At 31.9% G+C, this 16,924-nt stretch overlaps 1 protein-coding gene across 1 annotated transcript in view; it reads right to left on the bottom strand.

The window, feature by feature from the left end:
* LOC129220276 (feline leukemia virus subgroup C receptor-related protein 2-like) overlaps nucleotides 1-5,709 on the bottom strand; it is a 100,854-nt gene extending 95,145 nt beyond the window's left edge. Inside the window, exon 1 of the mRNA XM_054854662.1 lies at nucleotides 5,652-5,709. The gene's annotated coding sequence lies outside the window, so the exon portion shown is untranslated. The remainder of the gene's footprint in view (nucleotides 1-5,651) is intronic.
* Between the last annotated feature and the right edge of the window lie 11,215 nt (nucleotides 5,710-16,924).

The raw sequence follows: 16,924 nt of genomic DNA, 5'->3' as shown, positions 1-16,924 counted from the left end.
CAAGTTTTGGTAGTGGCAGACAATTTAGAATCCTTTGTTTTACAAAAGGTGTTCTGTTAACAAAATTATTCAACCTCCAAAACTAATAAAAAGATGACTGTCCTCCGATGGAAATTTCCGAAACAATAATTAGGTATATGCATACACATTTTTTTAAAGGTTTTTAATTTTCTTTTAATCAATTATATGTGACTCAAATTTTTTGTAAAATGTATTTTTCTTTCAAATAAGTAGTTTTTCTTATTAACACACATCTTTCTATGACTCTAGTTAGTTTTAAATAGGGAAAACCAGTTTGGGTCAAAGTAATCCAAACGCTAAGGTAACATAGGCTCAATTAAAAAAACAATTAAAAATGGTAATAATACTTAGAAACAAAACGATCACTGTTCAAAAATTAAATTAAGAGAACTTTAGATGTGCAAATTAAATTTCTGCAGATTGGAAATATGAATAGTTACAAAATTATTGTGAGAAAAGAATGAGAAAAGTTCTAAAATCTGGGCCGAAGTAACCCGCGTTTACGGTACTTTTAGTCACTGAAGTTGATAGAATGAGCAAAAAAAATATATATATATATATGGAGCGAGAAAAGACTTTTATTTTCAAAACGTTTAATTTTTAGTTAATTTTTTTTAATGTCCGATTTTTCAAATAAAGCGTGGTCTTTATGACAAGTGATGATTTTTTGGCTCGCTGAATGCTTACGCTTGCTGTCTACCGCGTTTCCATATTATGATAATTAAGAAGCGAATTAAATATTGCTCTCTACGCTTGCTATCAACCATACCGTTGCCAGTTAATGTGAGTAAAGAAGCGAACTAAATATTTCACTCTGCGCTAATGGCATCAATGAAGGTCATTTCATCACTTGTGATATCATGTGCAGAAGCGTAAAAAATGAAATTGATTCTTCCCACTGATTAAAATAATTGTTGAAAAATATTAAACTTTAACATATTATTTTAAAAATAGTCGAATCCTATGCTTTTAGCATGCTCTTTCAGAAAGAAATACTTTTGAAATTTTGGAAACGACCCCATTACATAGAAATTTCATTGCCTGGCAAGGAATTGTGACCACTACGCAACTTGACAGGCAAATTCCAATATCTTTCTTTAGTTTATTATCTGTTGATATCCATTGATTAAATCTCTTTACAAATCAAAAAGTAACTAATGCAGAACTAGACAATAGACATCACCTTGAAGCAGAGGTTTCCAACCTTTTGTTAACTGCATGTCGACTTAAGGTATCAAATCATTTGGTGTGCGTTCAACATGCGTATTTTCACACAAGCATTGGCAGATCTAGAACTTGAACAGGGAGGGGTAAGGGTATTGGATTCATCTAGTTCAGAACAACACATTTGTCCGATAAGATGTGGCCTACCATCTCAACCCCAAAACATAGGACATAACTAATTTAAAAAGAGCATATTAGGTCTTTTATAGCCAACTTTCCTATAAAAGTCAAATAAAGAAAAAACATGAGAGAAGGCTTGCATCCCAAAAATATCACTAAAAACGAAAAAAAGTCAAAAAAAAAAAAAAAACTAAAATAATCAAAAACTGAAAATTTAAAAATTCGAAAGAAGGGTTCGAGATAGGGGAATGCGTGTCTGTCTGTCGGATGTCAATCTGTCATCTGCCATCTGCTCATCCCCTCCCGCCTTCGTAATAACTTTTGAGGGAATAGTCCAATTCGAACAAACTTTTTTTATTTTTTCGAAAGATCTCGGCGAGGACACCTCATATCCATATTTCCCCTTTTGATTTGAACAATTTTTCGTTCTGTTTTGAACATTTCAAAAAAAAAAAAAAAATATTTGCGACTATATAAGGGGGTATTTAAATCGAACATACTCTCTAACCATGGATTTTATGGAATTGTCAAATGTCCAGTTAAGACGAATCTATCTGAATGAGGGGGGAAAGTAAAAATTTGATACCCTAGTTCCGTTCATTTGAATCAGACTTTGCTCCATTGAGACGCTAACATACAGTGGCTCCCAAAAGTGTTCGTACACTTTGAAGTTTTTTAGTAAAACCAAAATAACTCGAAACTGAATTCGAATATGAAGTCCAATATTTTTTCACATCATTCCTATGTCATTCTTAATACAAGCCATTGGTTTTTTCAAAATATTGATTAGCTACTTTTTGAAATGGGTCAGAAAACGAAGAGACAGAGAAATTACACGCCACAAAAGTCTCCGTACACTCGAATATTTTCGAATATATTCATGATTAAAATTTTCATATGCCGTTTTATTTATATTTTTGCATTTTGATGACCCTTATAAGTCATTTGGCTTTAATTTTTTGTTTATTTATTCCTTAATATTGTGCTTAATACTGTAAAATGGCTGGAATTCGTAAAAAAACACAAACACCATTCAAAATTTGAATTTTTTCCCACAGTAGTGGTAAATTGGTTTGAAATGTCTCTAAATTAGTTAATTTATTTGTTTGTATAGTAAAGTGCTTGATAAAATGGTTTAAAGAAAGGAATCGGACCGAAAACAAGGTAAGAAAAGGGCAACCGGCGAAGTTGACAAAGCGTGATCGGAGATTTAAAGCTAAAAAATTTATGAAAAATACACATTTGTGTACTGTAAAAGTTTCTGCAGAGTTAAATGAAGCATTTTACATTTAATTTTCACCAAAATTGTTCGCCAAGTTCTTTGATTAGCAGGATTAAATGCGACCTCTTTCCGCAGAAATTTTCTTGGTCGTGCGAAAAACAGAAAGCTTACGCTTTTCGTCGCAAAATCAATGATAAATAAGCTAAAAACGTTTTAGAATCGAGTCTTACTTACAGATAAGAATTAATTTAACATTTTTGGTTAAATTGTTGTATAACTGTAAGTAGATGAAAAAATTCGGAACTTAATCTTAAGAACTTATTTGGATCAGTTAATCAGGACGGTGAAGGTGTTCTAGTGTGAGGGTGCATATCAGTATCACGACTTGGTAGTTTGTAATTTATTGATGAAATATTGAATCATACTGTTCCTTTAAATATTTTAAAAACAAATTTTGAACTCTTAGCCAAAAATTTGGTTATTGGAAATAACTTTGTTTTTTAATGAAGTAATGATAAGAAGCACACGGCTTTCAACGTTTGCGTCTAGTGCCTCGAAAATTGTCCTAAAGTTTAGAAAATACTCCTTCAAACTCTAGATTTTAACTTAATGTAACGTATTTAGAGATATCTGGAGGCTAGATTCCGAAAAACAGGGCTTTAAAACAAAAATAGAGCTAGAAACAGTAAGACTGGAAATGTGGTTGAACACTTACTCAGAAATTACGCAAAAAAAAAGAAAGAAAAAGAATGAAATTTATTCCCAGACGTTTAAAAGATGTTATGAATACTGTACGATATTCTACTAATTAATAACTTAATCAAAAGTTAGATTATTCAATAATTTATAGACATTTTATATAGTGTACGAAGACTTTTGTGAGATAAAATTTCCGGCACTTTTTGGTTTTTGATTTTTAAAAAATTAAGTTTTATTTTTTTTAAAAATTATTCCTGTAGTTTGGTTAAAAATTGATCATAGATCTTACAATTAAATACCTATTTCGAAATATTAATTCTAACCAATGGATTGGGGCTCATTTTGTTGAAAGTCGTAGGTGTACGAAGACTTTTGGGAGCCACTGTACATCTGACAGAGATCCAGACATGCAGACTTTCAACTTAATTATTAGTAAAGATAAAGATTATTATTTTTTTACATTTTTGACAAAATATATTCATTTCTCTGTATGTATTTATTTTGACTATTTTTCAGTTTAATTTCACCTTAATAATGTTTGCGTTTAGCTCCACTTTTTAATTGTTGCCGAAAACAATGATAAATAATCTTAATATATAAAAATCATTGTCCTGAGATAACATATATATATATATATATCAACGCACAGCCAATACCGCTGAAGCCTCAGACTTGAAATTTGGCAGGCATGTCCACATGATTACGAAAGTATCCACTAAGAAAGGATTTTTCAAAATATCAATTAGTTCAGGAGAAATTAATTAAAACCCCTTAATTTCTGTGAAGTTAAAACCTGTCATTGAAATTTAAATCCCTTATTTTCGGAGGCTTTCCTCCATTCAAATCATTATTCAGTACTTCATCTCAACTTTTGGTCGATAGCGAATTTTAAATTTGATATTGTTTTTGTTTCTCACGTGATTCTTCGAGGCTTTTCTCAAGTCAAATAATAATGTTTTTGTCTTTTGCTTTCATTTTTTCAAACTAGAAACAAGGTTTTTAAGAACATCACAGGCGGACTATTCTTTTGAATTTATTAAAGAGTGCAGTTTCCTGTAAAAGTTTGCTTTGCAATAACCGTTAATAAGTCACAAGGACAGACATTAAAAGTAGCAGGGATCGATTTAAGAGAAGACTTTTTTTTCAACACGGGCAATTTTATATAGCTTGCTCCATAATTTTAGCACCAAAAAAAAACTAAAAATGTTATATACAAAGAAGTTCTTGCTTAAACATAGGTATAACAATAAAATGTGGATGGCCTGTGTTTGCAAAAGACAATCAATACTTTAAAAGGATCTTTAATAACAATTAAAGATCGGTTAAGGACAAGGGCATATAAATATAAGAAGTTCAGGGGCCCCGGGATCCTCCCAAAATTAGAAAAATTATAGGTAATAAGTAATTATTATAGGGGATTTTCGAAACTAGGTGAACCAAGCACTGTTAACCCCTGCTAATTCCATTACCCGAGCAATGCCGGGTACGGGAATGCTAGTATCAATTATAAAGCTAATCATACTTCCGCTATCCGTTTTTTCTTTCTTTCTTTTTTTTTTTTTTTTTTTGTTTTCCATAGGAGAAATACACACGTTATGTATATAAAAATATGTATATATTGCTTACATTGCAGTGTTTGAGTATAAATCATTGAAATTGGCATAACTTAAGACCACGATTTTCTCCAATACTCCCCCCCCCCCTGGTTTGTCATTATTGGCTTCAATAAGCGACTTCAAATATATACAGTGAAACTTGTGTAAGTTGACCACTTGCGGTGCCCAACTTTAGTGGTCAACTTAAACAGGTGGCCAAGCCAACTTACAAAGGTTGATTTATATGACAAAGGGCTGATTCCGTGCCTGAAATAAGCGGTCAACTTAGACAGGTGGTCAATCTATAAGGGTGGTCAATTGCACAGGTTTTACTGTACGACGTATCAGCAAATTATTATGTATCAGCAAAAATATTTATTTAGGCAGCAGTTTTGCCATTTGTATCACCAGGATCCATTCCGTTGCATCCAAGATGTTCCTCAAATGCAAAATCCATAGCACATTAGTTCCAAAAAAAGCAAAAAGAAAAAAAAAAGCTGTAAAAAATCTACTGTGGCAAAGAAATGCCAAAAAAGAACTATTATACAATCAATAAAGAGAGACCACTTTTGTAAAAATAAAAGTAAAAGCATAAGTGAAGTCAAAAAGTAAAACTTTTGAAAAAAGGAAAGAGATGAACAGAGAGTTTTTTTTTTTAAAGGAGTCTCAAGCTGCAAACGAATAACTACCGCATGCGGGAGGGATTATTTTTTTAAATACATTTCAACAGATCATCAATAAATAACTTTCAAAATACATTCCGAACTTACCTCTTGTTGCATGTACTTCGTCATGGATATTTTGATTGATATGAAACTTATTTCCATTTCTATAAGCTTCAAAAATAGGAAAAAGTTTCTGAAGTCCAACTTTCATAATAAACGATGTAATGAAATTTCCTTTGAAAGTACTAAATCATCGGCACTTGAAGAGAATTTCGTCCGGATGACATCATCCCAAATATAAAGTCAAATTTTGCGCACGACTCGAGCAATAAAATCTCGGGTCAAGAGTGAAACTTTGAATCAGAACAAAAACATTTGAAGACATAAAAATTTTTCAATGTTTACAAAATGAAATTGCCTAGTCACATCGCGGTATAAAATTTCTCAATATTATATCCATTGTCGCCGAGTCGTAACGAATTCTAGAAAACACGAATTCTTCGAAAAATTTCACTCCAATAGATTGTAATTCTCCCATTCGATCAAGTGACTTTTCCTCTGGAAACCGAATGGAACGTTTATGAAGAAGTCACGTGATCTTGATTTATGTAGTACCACAGTGAGAATGTCTTGAAATTCGATATCGGCAGGTTGTTTGTGGAATGGTCTTACACTACTTGGTGGTCGAACAATCGAATCGTAAATTGTACTGAACGCCTTTTCAAGTTATTCCTGCCAATAAAAGTCAAATGTATCATAAAAGCTTTAAAGTTCGGAATTAAAGTAAAATATTAAAACGTGAAATGAAAACAACAAATGTCACTTAGAGAGTTTAAGTCAAAGGATATCAATAGATTTATTTAATAACTTCTTTGTTTGTCGGTTTGCATTAAATTCTCAGAACATCGGTTTTTCGGGAATAGGAAGAACATCGGTTTACGAGCGGAAGAACACCGTTATCATTCTACGGCGTAGAAATGTGTGGACATCCTTTTCAATTGTATTACTTTTGCACTAAAATGTGTTGTACAATTGTATAACCACGCTCATTTGATGAAATGCTTCTGTACCAAATACAATTATTATTTCCGTAACAATCCCGTTTTAATTCAGTTGTTTCTGCACTTAAATTGTAATATATATTTCCTAGTTTACCTTCTTCAGCTGAGTTGTTATTTCATCTAAGTGCACTATGCATCTTCATAACTCTATGCATCTTTATGATACTTTTTTTTTCTGAATTCCTTTTGCACTAGGTTATCCTTAAGTTTTAATTTATTCTCTTCAGTTGAGTTGCTTTTTCACTGAAGTGCACTATGCATTTTCATAATCATCGTGTTTTTATCGAGTTGCTTTTTCACAAAAAAGTACTATACATTTGCATAATCACCCACTTTAGCTGAATTTTGCACTATTTTGCACTTTACATTTGTTTACGTTATATTACATAAGAGACTCATAACAAACTGCTCAGATGTACAGTGCCTGCAAAAAAAAAATCTTTACATTTGGTTCGCAATTCAAAACTTTGCATGCAAACTTTTTGTCATAATTTTACTTGGCATGCTCCCAAGTGATTTGGTCGAATATCGAATATTCGGTCAGAGCCAACCAGATATAAAGATTTTTTTTTTTTTTTTTTTTTGCAGGCACTGTAATATGAGGCGAACACCATTCACCCCATAATTTCATAACAAAAGCAATGTATTTTGTGCGTGTGTGTCTTTACTTTGTGTGTCGCTCGCTACGCTATCTATTGATTACACTTTGAAACTTTTTTTCTTATGATCTATCGCTTTACCCTTCTTCAAATATAATCGATTCAAGTTGAAGTAATTTTGAACAGTGGATCTTTTCTTTTTACAGCCATGCCCTCGCGAACGACTCAGGACTCGAATCTTTAAACGGGAGAAAAGTTTCCGGTCTTTTTTGCTTTTAAAAAGTAAGCTACCTCCCATTAGCCAGGGCTAAGGCAGAATTACATGCAATATACCGACAGCCCGGTTATTACATCCACAGGTTGCAGTTTCTTCCTTGTGTTAGGGACTCTTCAGTCTGGAATTGTCAATATTCGAGCTGGAGGCAGATGTCATCTCATTGAAGCTGAGAGTGCCAACTTACTGGTAGCTAAAATATATTGTATCTATTTTGGTAGTATGTAGGAAAAAAACTAAAGAATGTTCTCCTTACTATTAATATAATTTACTATAGAAAAATTACTAGTATTTTTTACTACTATTTCAACGTCACTCACAATTTTGAAAAACGCGACACAAATAACTTAAAACGAATAAATGCAAACGCCGTGAAAGATTATGAAAATAAAATGGAACAGTGATGTGAATCAAAATTTAAATGCACACCCTTTTTAATTTATTTACGTTCAACCCATTACTCCCCTTTTAAAAATTTGGCAGATATAACTTTTATGCAGAGTATGCTCTTCAATGCTATTGCTCAGCGGTGCTATGAAGCGACGCAGAAAAAACAGTTTTACAGAAATTGTCGATAGAAAATGGGTTTCTTAGATTCGATGGAGGTTTGATGATAATTTTGAAAAATATCATCAAACCGGCATTGCCAAGTAAAATTTCCTTTTGGAGCCAAAGGTGGTGGAATATCATTCAGTAAAAGAAAAATGAATGCCGATTTGCAGCGACATTTCCGTTTGCATTATTTTTCATTACTCGTTTTTTGCTGAAATGTTGACTTCATCTCGCGCCAGAAAAGCACTTTATTTAGAAAGGTCAAGAGGGGGAAATCGACACCTCTGGCTTTAAGAAATAAATATATTCCCACATATGTGGGCGTAGTTTTTGCTGTTTTTCGAAATAAATGCATTGAGTATATACCCACTGACCCTCTTTGGAAAATTTTGAAATGAAGGGAGTGACTTCCTACTATTTGCATTGGTTCAATTTAAATACAACACTGGTTCAAAATATGAGTGCATCATAAAATAGGCATTTGTAAGATTTCAAAAATTTTGATGAGTTTTCACTGTAAAAGAAAGTTTAGTAGTAATAGAATTAGAAATTTGATCCAATATTTCTGTTAACTATAAGCTTGTATGTCACTTATTCTTTTTATTCTTTTATTCGTTCAAGACGACTGAATGTGTCCTTGAGATCTTAATACCAGGGGTGTCCCAAAAGTTCGTAAACACTTGCAAAAAATTGAAATTTTACTTACTAAGTAATAACAAAAACAACAAAATATTTTCCAAAATGCTAAAAATTCCATTTTTAGCAAGTGTTTACGAACTTTCGGCACAACCTAGTAATCGTCAATTCCATAGTTATCATTGATTCCACGAGAAACTACTAACTTTCTAAGGCTAGAAAAAAAAGAGATGTGTTTTGCTTTAATTTTTAACATTTAGCACATGTTTCACATTTCTGTTTTGATATATATATATATATATATATATATAAATTAATTTGAATTTTGACCTCTTGATTTCAAATTATGTTTTTCGCAATCACGAGTGTGTGTTTTTGTGTGTGTGGGGGGAGGGAATGTGTATGTGTGAGTAGGCCTATGTGTCTGTGTGCAGGCATGAGTGTGTGGGTAGTTGTGTGTAGGTGTGTGTATGTGTAGGTGTCTGTATGTATGAGTGTGTATGTATGTGTTTGTGTATGTGTGTAGGTGTATGTATGAGTGTGTGTTTGTTTGTACGTGCGTGTATGCATGCGTGTAAGTGTAGGATATGAACACAACCTGGAGACGGTTTTCGCTATAGGAGCAGCATCGTGAGGAGTCGGTAGACGGTAATGATTAGGGTGGTCACTAAAAATCGATTTTCGAATTTATTCCGCGGAACCCCCCTAAAATGTGCCAATGGACTAGAAAACATGATTTACAAAGCTTCAGCTCAATTCGATCATATTAACACGTGCCGCAAAGAGGCTAAAGTTACGAAAAACAGTGATTTTCAGCGAAAAATCGTAGTTTCTCTTCTTTAAAACCAAAACTTTTTATCCTAGAAACTTCGTTCTGGTTTCATTTTATAGGAAATTTTGTTCTCGTGATGAGTTATCTTATCCATTTTTTAAACAAAATTTATAGAATGGTACTTGGCATTTTTCAGGTCAGGTTATGGAAGATATCATCAATAAGAAATTTTCATGCAAATTCCTAAAAGCATTACAATATTCAATTAAATTTATTTGCTCTTTGTAGATTTTAATTTATCCATTAAAAAAGCTTCATTTGGAGGTACTTTAAAAATTAAATGCAACAAATTGCTGATTTAAAACAAAGGAACTAAGCAGTTCAGAAGAGAAAGCAGAGTTAAAAAGTTACAAAAAAGAAAAGAAAAAATCTAATGCCTTTTTTTGCTTACACTGTTAAATTATACATCATTATGTTATTACTTTTCATTGAGAAGTTAAAGTGGTAATGACTTCGATATGATATGTTTTGATGAATGTGGAAAAATGTGCTTGCATTCGGACATAACTTGTAATAGAAACTGTCGTTAGTTAAAAATTAGTTTTACACCTGTTTCAGCTGTGCTATAGACAACCCTTAAATTATTAACTATCTTTTTAGCTTTAATATAATATTGATTTTCACACTATTCATCAAGATCAGTATTTAAAAACTTTGTATCGATTTCGAATCTCTTTAAAAAATTGTATCTCTTAAAAAGTTTGAGGATAAATGAAAAAAATCTCCTTCGTTATCCAATAAACTAAGCTTCTTTCAGATTGAGCAGTGCTTTTGTATCCTTATCATCATAATTATCTTCATTACCTCCTACTTCGGATTTTAATTTTGCCGCCTTCTTTATTTTGATCTCTTTTTTTTCTCCCTAAAGTATCATCAAAAAAGGGAAATGCAATCTTCTTTAAATTCAGAGACCACAAATGATCAATTATTCTAGGTAGTTCTGTGCGTGCATCATCTTCATAAATACTTTTGTATTGAACCGCAAAGATTTTATAAACTAGATCTTGGTTGGGGGCCAAAGCTGGATCGCAGACAATAAACCATTCTTTTCCGTAAATATTGTTGATAAAGAACCAAATATCTTCAATACCTTTTATCTTTAAATCGATTAAGGAAAACTGATCCCCGAGAAGATATATTTTTAAAGAGTACACGAGGCAGTGAGAAGCAAAGGAATGTAATTAAATTTTCGAGATAATCATTACAAATAATAGGGGAACGCCTCCTCTGCTTAGGGAGAAGAGATGGTACTAGTAGCTCTGGTAGGGGCTGTTATATAGCATGATTTAGAAAAAAAGTTCAATGAAAGCAGACTTAGGATCTGCACTTCAATGCATTTTATAAGGAACTTTAGAAAGTCCACTTACATCCCTTTGCTTCTCACTACGTCATATGGCCTTTGCCATCCATCTTGTGTGATGAATAGCGCCAGGTACTCGAAAAGTTTCATTGTTTAGAGAAAGACTCCAAATAAGTTAAGCAATGTGGAATGAACTTCTTATAGGCATCCCTAAGCTGCTACTGTTTTTATTTCTCAAAAAGAAAGCTTCTAATTTCACCTGGATTGCTTATTTTGTTTTTAATCTTTTATACTTGCTTTGAATTGCCTCTTATCTATACCATTCATCTTGAAATTCTTGAAAAACATCCGGTTGAGGACTAATGGACGTACCTATTTTGCAAATCAAAATTGCTTTCAAACCAACTTCGAAGACGTGGTACTAAATACAAAAACTTTTTCTGTAACAACTGTACTCACAAAACGCAGGTTTGTACTGCAGAAAGGAGTCATAAAATGACTGTCATTTTGACGAAAGCCCTAATAAGTCCTCGTCTAAGAACACATGCCACTTTCCGGGGAATCGTAGTTTTCCTTTCTCTGGGGGGTCGAAAACCCTTACAAGACTTGGATTTTTAAGCTAGTGTTTAGCGCTGACCACCGAGGAGAAAAGCAACGTTCCGTATTTATGGCCTCTAGAGCTAATTTCATAAGTTTTGCATGCAGTTGTTTGATTTAGCTTTGAGTTTTAGAGACATAACTATAGTACAGTGAAAGTCTGTTACAACGAATTTCAAATTACCAGAAATTTTCTTCGTTGTAACGAGTTATTAGTAGTAATGAAATTCAAGCAACGTAATAGAAATCAAATCGGAGCTGAAAAATTTCTTTCGTTGAAACAGATATTTCGTTGTATCGGTATTCGTGTTAACAGGATTTCACTGCATATATTTCTAATAATATTGCTGTTTTTGCTCTGATAGCTTAATCATGTAAGAGTGTTACAACTATTAACTAAAAGAAGCAATACAATTTATATTATAATGATTCGTGCTTTTTACGCGATTTTGAGGATATTAGCTACGACCTGACTTGAAAAATCCTGAATTATGTTCAATCTATTTTTACAAGAATTTAGATGAGATTAGACTTAAAAAGAATAAAATTCCCTATAAAATGAGACCAGAACGAAGTTTCTAGAATGAATAGTTTTGGTTTTACAGATAAAAAACTACAATTTTTGCTAAAAATTGCCATTTTTCGTAACTTTAGTCTCTTTGCGGCACGTGTTAATATCATCGAAATGACTTGAAACTTTCCAAATCACATTTTCTAGTCTATTGGCACATTTTAGGGGTGTGCAGCAAAAGATTAGTTAAAAAAAGTTTTTCCCCATGTACCTTGTGACCACCCTAGTGATGATGCAGAGGGTGCTGGGGGAAAATAAAATGATAGCAGATCAAAACAGTCAAATAAAAGCAATAAGCAATCGTGATTGCTCAAAAAAAAAAAAAAAAAAAAAAACATTCACAATAATAATTTATAATCATTGTAATATCTTTAAAATTCTAATTGCATTTACTCCAATTTTCTACGATACTAAATTTGTATTTAAAATGCAAAGTGTGAAAATACTTTTGCCTACGGTTTTGAGTCGCTTTTGCTGTTTTCAATGCTTGAAATACGCTTGTACTAAGAGCGTTAAAAGCATCTCTGTTATTCGTCTTTCTTGCTGCATTATAGATGGTCGTAGCAGAAGATTAAGTTTTCAGCTGAATGGATATTTTACGGACGATGTCAGTGTTTTCACTGAATGAAAAGTTCCACTGGATCTAAACAAGCCTACTTTTCATATATCAGCATCAATTTTCTATCATAGGTTGACTTGGTATGAAAATTACTTCAAATACAAACTTTTCAACACTTAAAACTGCTTTATAAAAGTGAAATATGTCTGTTACATGTGAAAAGAAAACTATTTATTTATATAAAATTGATGGCAAATTAATATTTTCAGACTATTGGGCGTTAAAACTACAAACCAACTACTCTTTTTCCAGGAACTTATTAAATTCTAAAAAATTTTGGTAACATTTAAGAGTGCATGCGTAGGAAAAATAAATTGTGGAATAGAAGTACAGGAAACATTTCCTTCTACGTAAAATTTTGAATTTAAACAAATAAAAATAACTAAACAATTGAAGTAAAAACGATTTTCATGCAATAAAATAGAAGCTTTTCCCATGAGAAAATTTCTTTAATCTCTGCTAAATTTAACAAATAGGACAGAAAATAAAAAGTACAGCTAAATAAATCATTTATACTAAAAAGAAATTATTTTCTGGTCTAGGGTGAAAAAGATAGAGCATTAAGTTATGTTTGCTCTGTAAAATATTTTTTCATATATAAACATTAAAAAAATATGAATAAATTGTATTAAAAATAAGTACTAATAGCTTTGGAATGAAATTTAAAAAAAAAGTCATCTGAATAATCGCACCCTTGAATTTTTCACTGAATAAGACAACTCACCTGAATATGCACAGTAAATTTATTTGAGCTTTCAATTCACTTCATTTTGATCCAATCAATAAAATCTTCAGCGCTGATAACCTCTGGCCATTTGAGGACCCTTAGATTCTTAGGTGGTGGCATATTAAAACTCTCCCAAAATGTAACAAGAGTGAAGTCATAGCACATCTTCTCAGTTGAGTTGACTTAAACGAAGAGGGTCTCCTGGAAGGACCTAGCTTTGTATTGGAGGCCATGAAAACAATTCAGCTCATGGATCTGATCTAATTCAGATCAGAAGGATTAGAAAGAAGAAGTAAAAACTAACTTGCGTCAATGATAAGTCTACAGGAAATTTCATTTCCTTTCTAATAACTTTTCTTTCTATTTTCGGAAAGAAAAAACTAACATACATTCAGAACATTGATAACCTTCTCCATTGTTCATTGCTAAAAATACTTTTAGTCTTATTAGTTTTTCAGACAAAAATATTTGAATTTCTCTATTGGGCGCTAAGGTTAAAAAAATTTTATCTGTTCAAAAAATAGCTTTGAAACCACTCAAACAAAAATACGTTCACGTTAAAAGCTCTTTCAACAAGCATCTATTCAAAGCAAATTCGAAATTTTTTCCCTTGTTCATATATCCCTTAAATTTCTCCGTAGGGACTTACATTAATTTTTTTGTCAAAATGAATGAAAAACTGTTTAAATAAATATATCTATATGAATAAGAACATGGAAATGAGGTAGTGTCCTGGTCGAGATGCTCCGAATAAAAATTTTCTGCGAAAAATGATCAAAAACTCTTAGCTAAAGGCAGAATAAAATCAATGAACATATTGATGAAGAATATCGTTTTTCTTTTTGCTAAAAAAGTTGTCATTGAGCTCCCATTTCATTAAAAAGTGAATTGTACTCGTATAATCAGGGGTTCACTGATGGTTGCTTAATTAGCAAAAACAGGGGTCGCGATATGCAAAAGATATCTGCTTTAGACGGAAAAATCTGACTCACTTGTGCGATTTAATGCTGATTTCAAGACTAAACAGACTATATATATATCTACCACCCAGCTTCTGCTAGAGTTCATTTCATAACTTTGCTATTTATGCGCGTCTTCAGGAAAAACATTTTACAGCACATAATTCAACAAAACATTTTACTTTCCCTTCCTTTCTGCAGTTAAAAAAAATCGCTGGTAATTCACCAAAAATTAAATTCAGACGAAAGTAAAATATTCAAATAAGAAGAAAAACTATGACTTGTGGACTACAATAGTTCTTTCGGTAATTTTTATGCACTTTTCCTCTCCCAAACATCTTCAAATGTGTCTGAAATCTTTGTTTAGAATTTAAATTCAAGAAAATATTCGTTGAACAAAAGAAATTCTAATCTTTATGCTCCGTTAATAAACACTGAAATACAACACAATCTCCTTTAATTTTTTTTCTTCCCTCCAATAAATCTAACTGAAAAGGGATGTCCTAAATTATTTTCAAATGCCTTTTTAAGTATAATTAAGTATAATTAATTGAAACAATAAGCAATTAACTGTTCAACATTTGATCATACTAAGAGTTATTAATGAGTTAAGATAATTTTAGTGCATGTAATTTAGAGTTGATATTTTGTAAAAATTTAGTAACGGTAGAGGGTTCAAGGTTTCACAGTACCTATCAAACCAAAAATATGAGAAAAAGAACAAAACTTTTTATTTGCCAAAAAAAAATAAATAAATAAATAAAAGAATGCAACTGTTTTAATCATCAAAATGGGGTCGTTTAGAAAATTTTTAAAAAATTTTTTTTCAGAAAGAACATGCTTAAAAAAACATAGGATCTAACTATTTTTTAAATAATTCGTTCAATTTTAAAAAAATTACTTAAATCGGTGCGCTTTCACTATTTACATTTCTTGCCGATGACATCACAAATGATGAAATGCCAGTCTATGCTGCCATTCATAGAGCAAAATATTTAATTCGCATCTTTACTCATGTGTGTTAGCAACGCTACGGTTGATAGCAAGCGTAGAGCGAAATTTTAATTCGCTTCTTGATTATCATAACGTGGAAACGAGGTACTGAGATGCACCAAAGAGCATCATTTTGGGACGTCATCAAGACCACGCCTTGCTTGAAAAATCGGACATTTTAAAAACTAATTAAAAAATAACTGTTGGGGAAATGAAAGAATTTTCTGGGTCCATGTTATTTTTTTTATTTATTTTTTATTTATTTATTTATTTATTTTTATTTTTATTTTTTTGCTTATTCTATCAATTTTAGTGACTAAAAGTACTACTTTTGACGGAAGGAAAGAACCGCATTATCGTGTGCGGAAGCAGCATTAAATTACATGCAAAAAAAATTTAATCATATGCTTATTATGTGATAAACAGTATTTAATATGACTCTGTGGTGTAGTATGTAGTATACCGTTTAGTAGTATGTAAGTAGCAACAACATTTTCTCGTTGCTTGGATTTATATATCAGGTATCTTTTTTCTCTACAAGGGCATTAAAATTGAAATTAAAAACAACTACATTAGTGGTCAGAATTATAACGACATACAGAAAATTTCACAGTAAAAAAAATTTTTCAAAAATAATTCAGTAAAAGTTTTACAAAAGATGCCGTCTTATGCTGGAAATCGTTGTGGAAGGCAGAACATTTCAAAATACAAAATATAAATGTTTTGCCGTGATTTATAATAAAAATGTCATTGTTAAAACTGAATAAAATTATAAGGAGATCGAGCGTTTTGCCCTGAAAAACCCTAGTAATCAAAGAACCAACCCCCTCCTTTTTTTCTTTTTTTTTCCAATCACTTTTATCAGTCTTAATAATATGGAAGTTGAAGAACGTTCTTGAAAATTTTTATCCTGGCGTTTTCGATGGAGAAAATGAGCTCTTACTTGTTTCGATATTGAATACCACTTTTTCAGACTTCGGGCGCTAAAATGCCTTACAAATTTTCCATTAAACTTAAATCGAGCCTTTGTCTAGCCAGTACAGTAATTGCACGACATGTAATTATAGGCAATGTCCTGTTTGAACAAATTACTTAAACCAGTAATTAACGGTGTTTTGGGCTTTAAAATGTTTTTATCAGTACATTAACATTACTTTTAGAATTCCTTCTGCCCTGCAAAAAATATATATATAAATATAGTGTCCGTCCGTGACGAAACTTCCTCAGATCATTACTGATCCGTCTCCAAATGTACGCTTTGGGATTTTTTTCCTTCACAGAGATCGTACCAGAATGAAAAAACCATGTAGTCCATCCTAATTAAACTTTTTCTCCTCAGAAAAGATGACATTGTCCCGCTTTTTACCCATAACAACGCATGTTTGGCAAGCGTAACCCTTCGTCTCTTCTGAACTATTTTAACAATCTGTCGTAACATTAGTTTCAGATCATGAAATGTATTCTCTTTCTGTGAAAAATGTTGAACAGTTCGAGAACTGTGCATCGTAACGTGAATTCCCATCTGATATCCCTTGATGTTTGTTTTTTGCACCTAGCTCGTTTCTTTGAATCGATTATTTCAGAAACGGCCTAAATCCCACTAATGCAACTTTTCAGGAATCAATAATAAGTGAGTATTTCATTCATAAATGAACTAA

The sequence above is a fragment of the Uloborus diversus genome, chromosome 4 (genome assembly GCF_026930045.1).
Source record: "Uloborus diversus isolate 005 chromosome 4, Udiv.v.3.1, whole genome shotgun sequence".
NCBI classification, from domain to species: domain Eukaryota; kingdom Metazoa; phylum Arthropoda; class Arachnida; order Araneae; family Uloboridae; genus Uloborus; species Uloborus diversus.
Note: the sequence above shows the minus strand (reverse complement) of the source record. Positions and strands in the feature narration are given on the sequence as shown.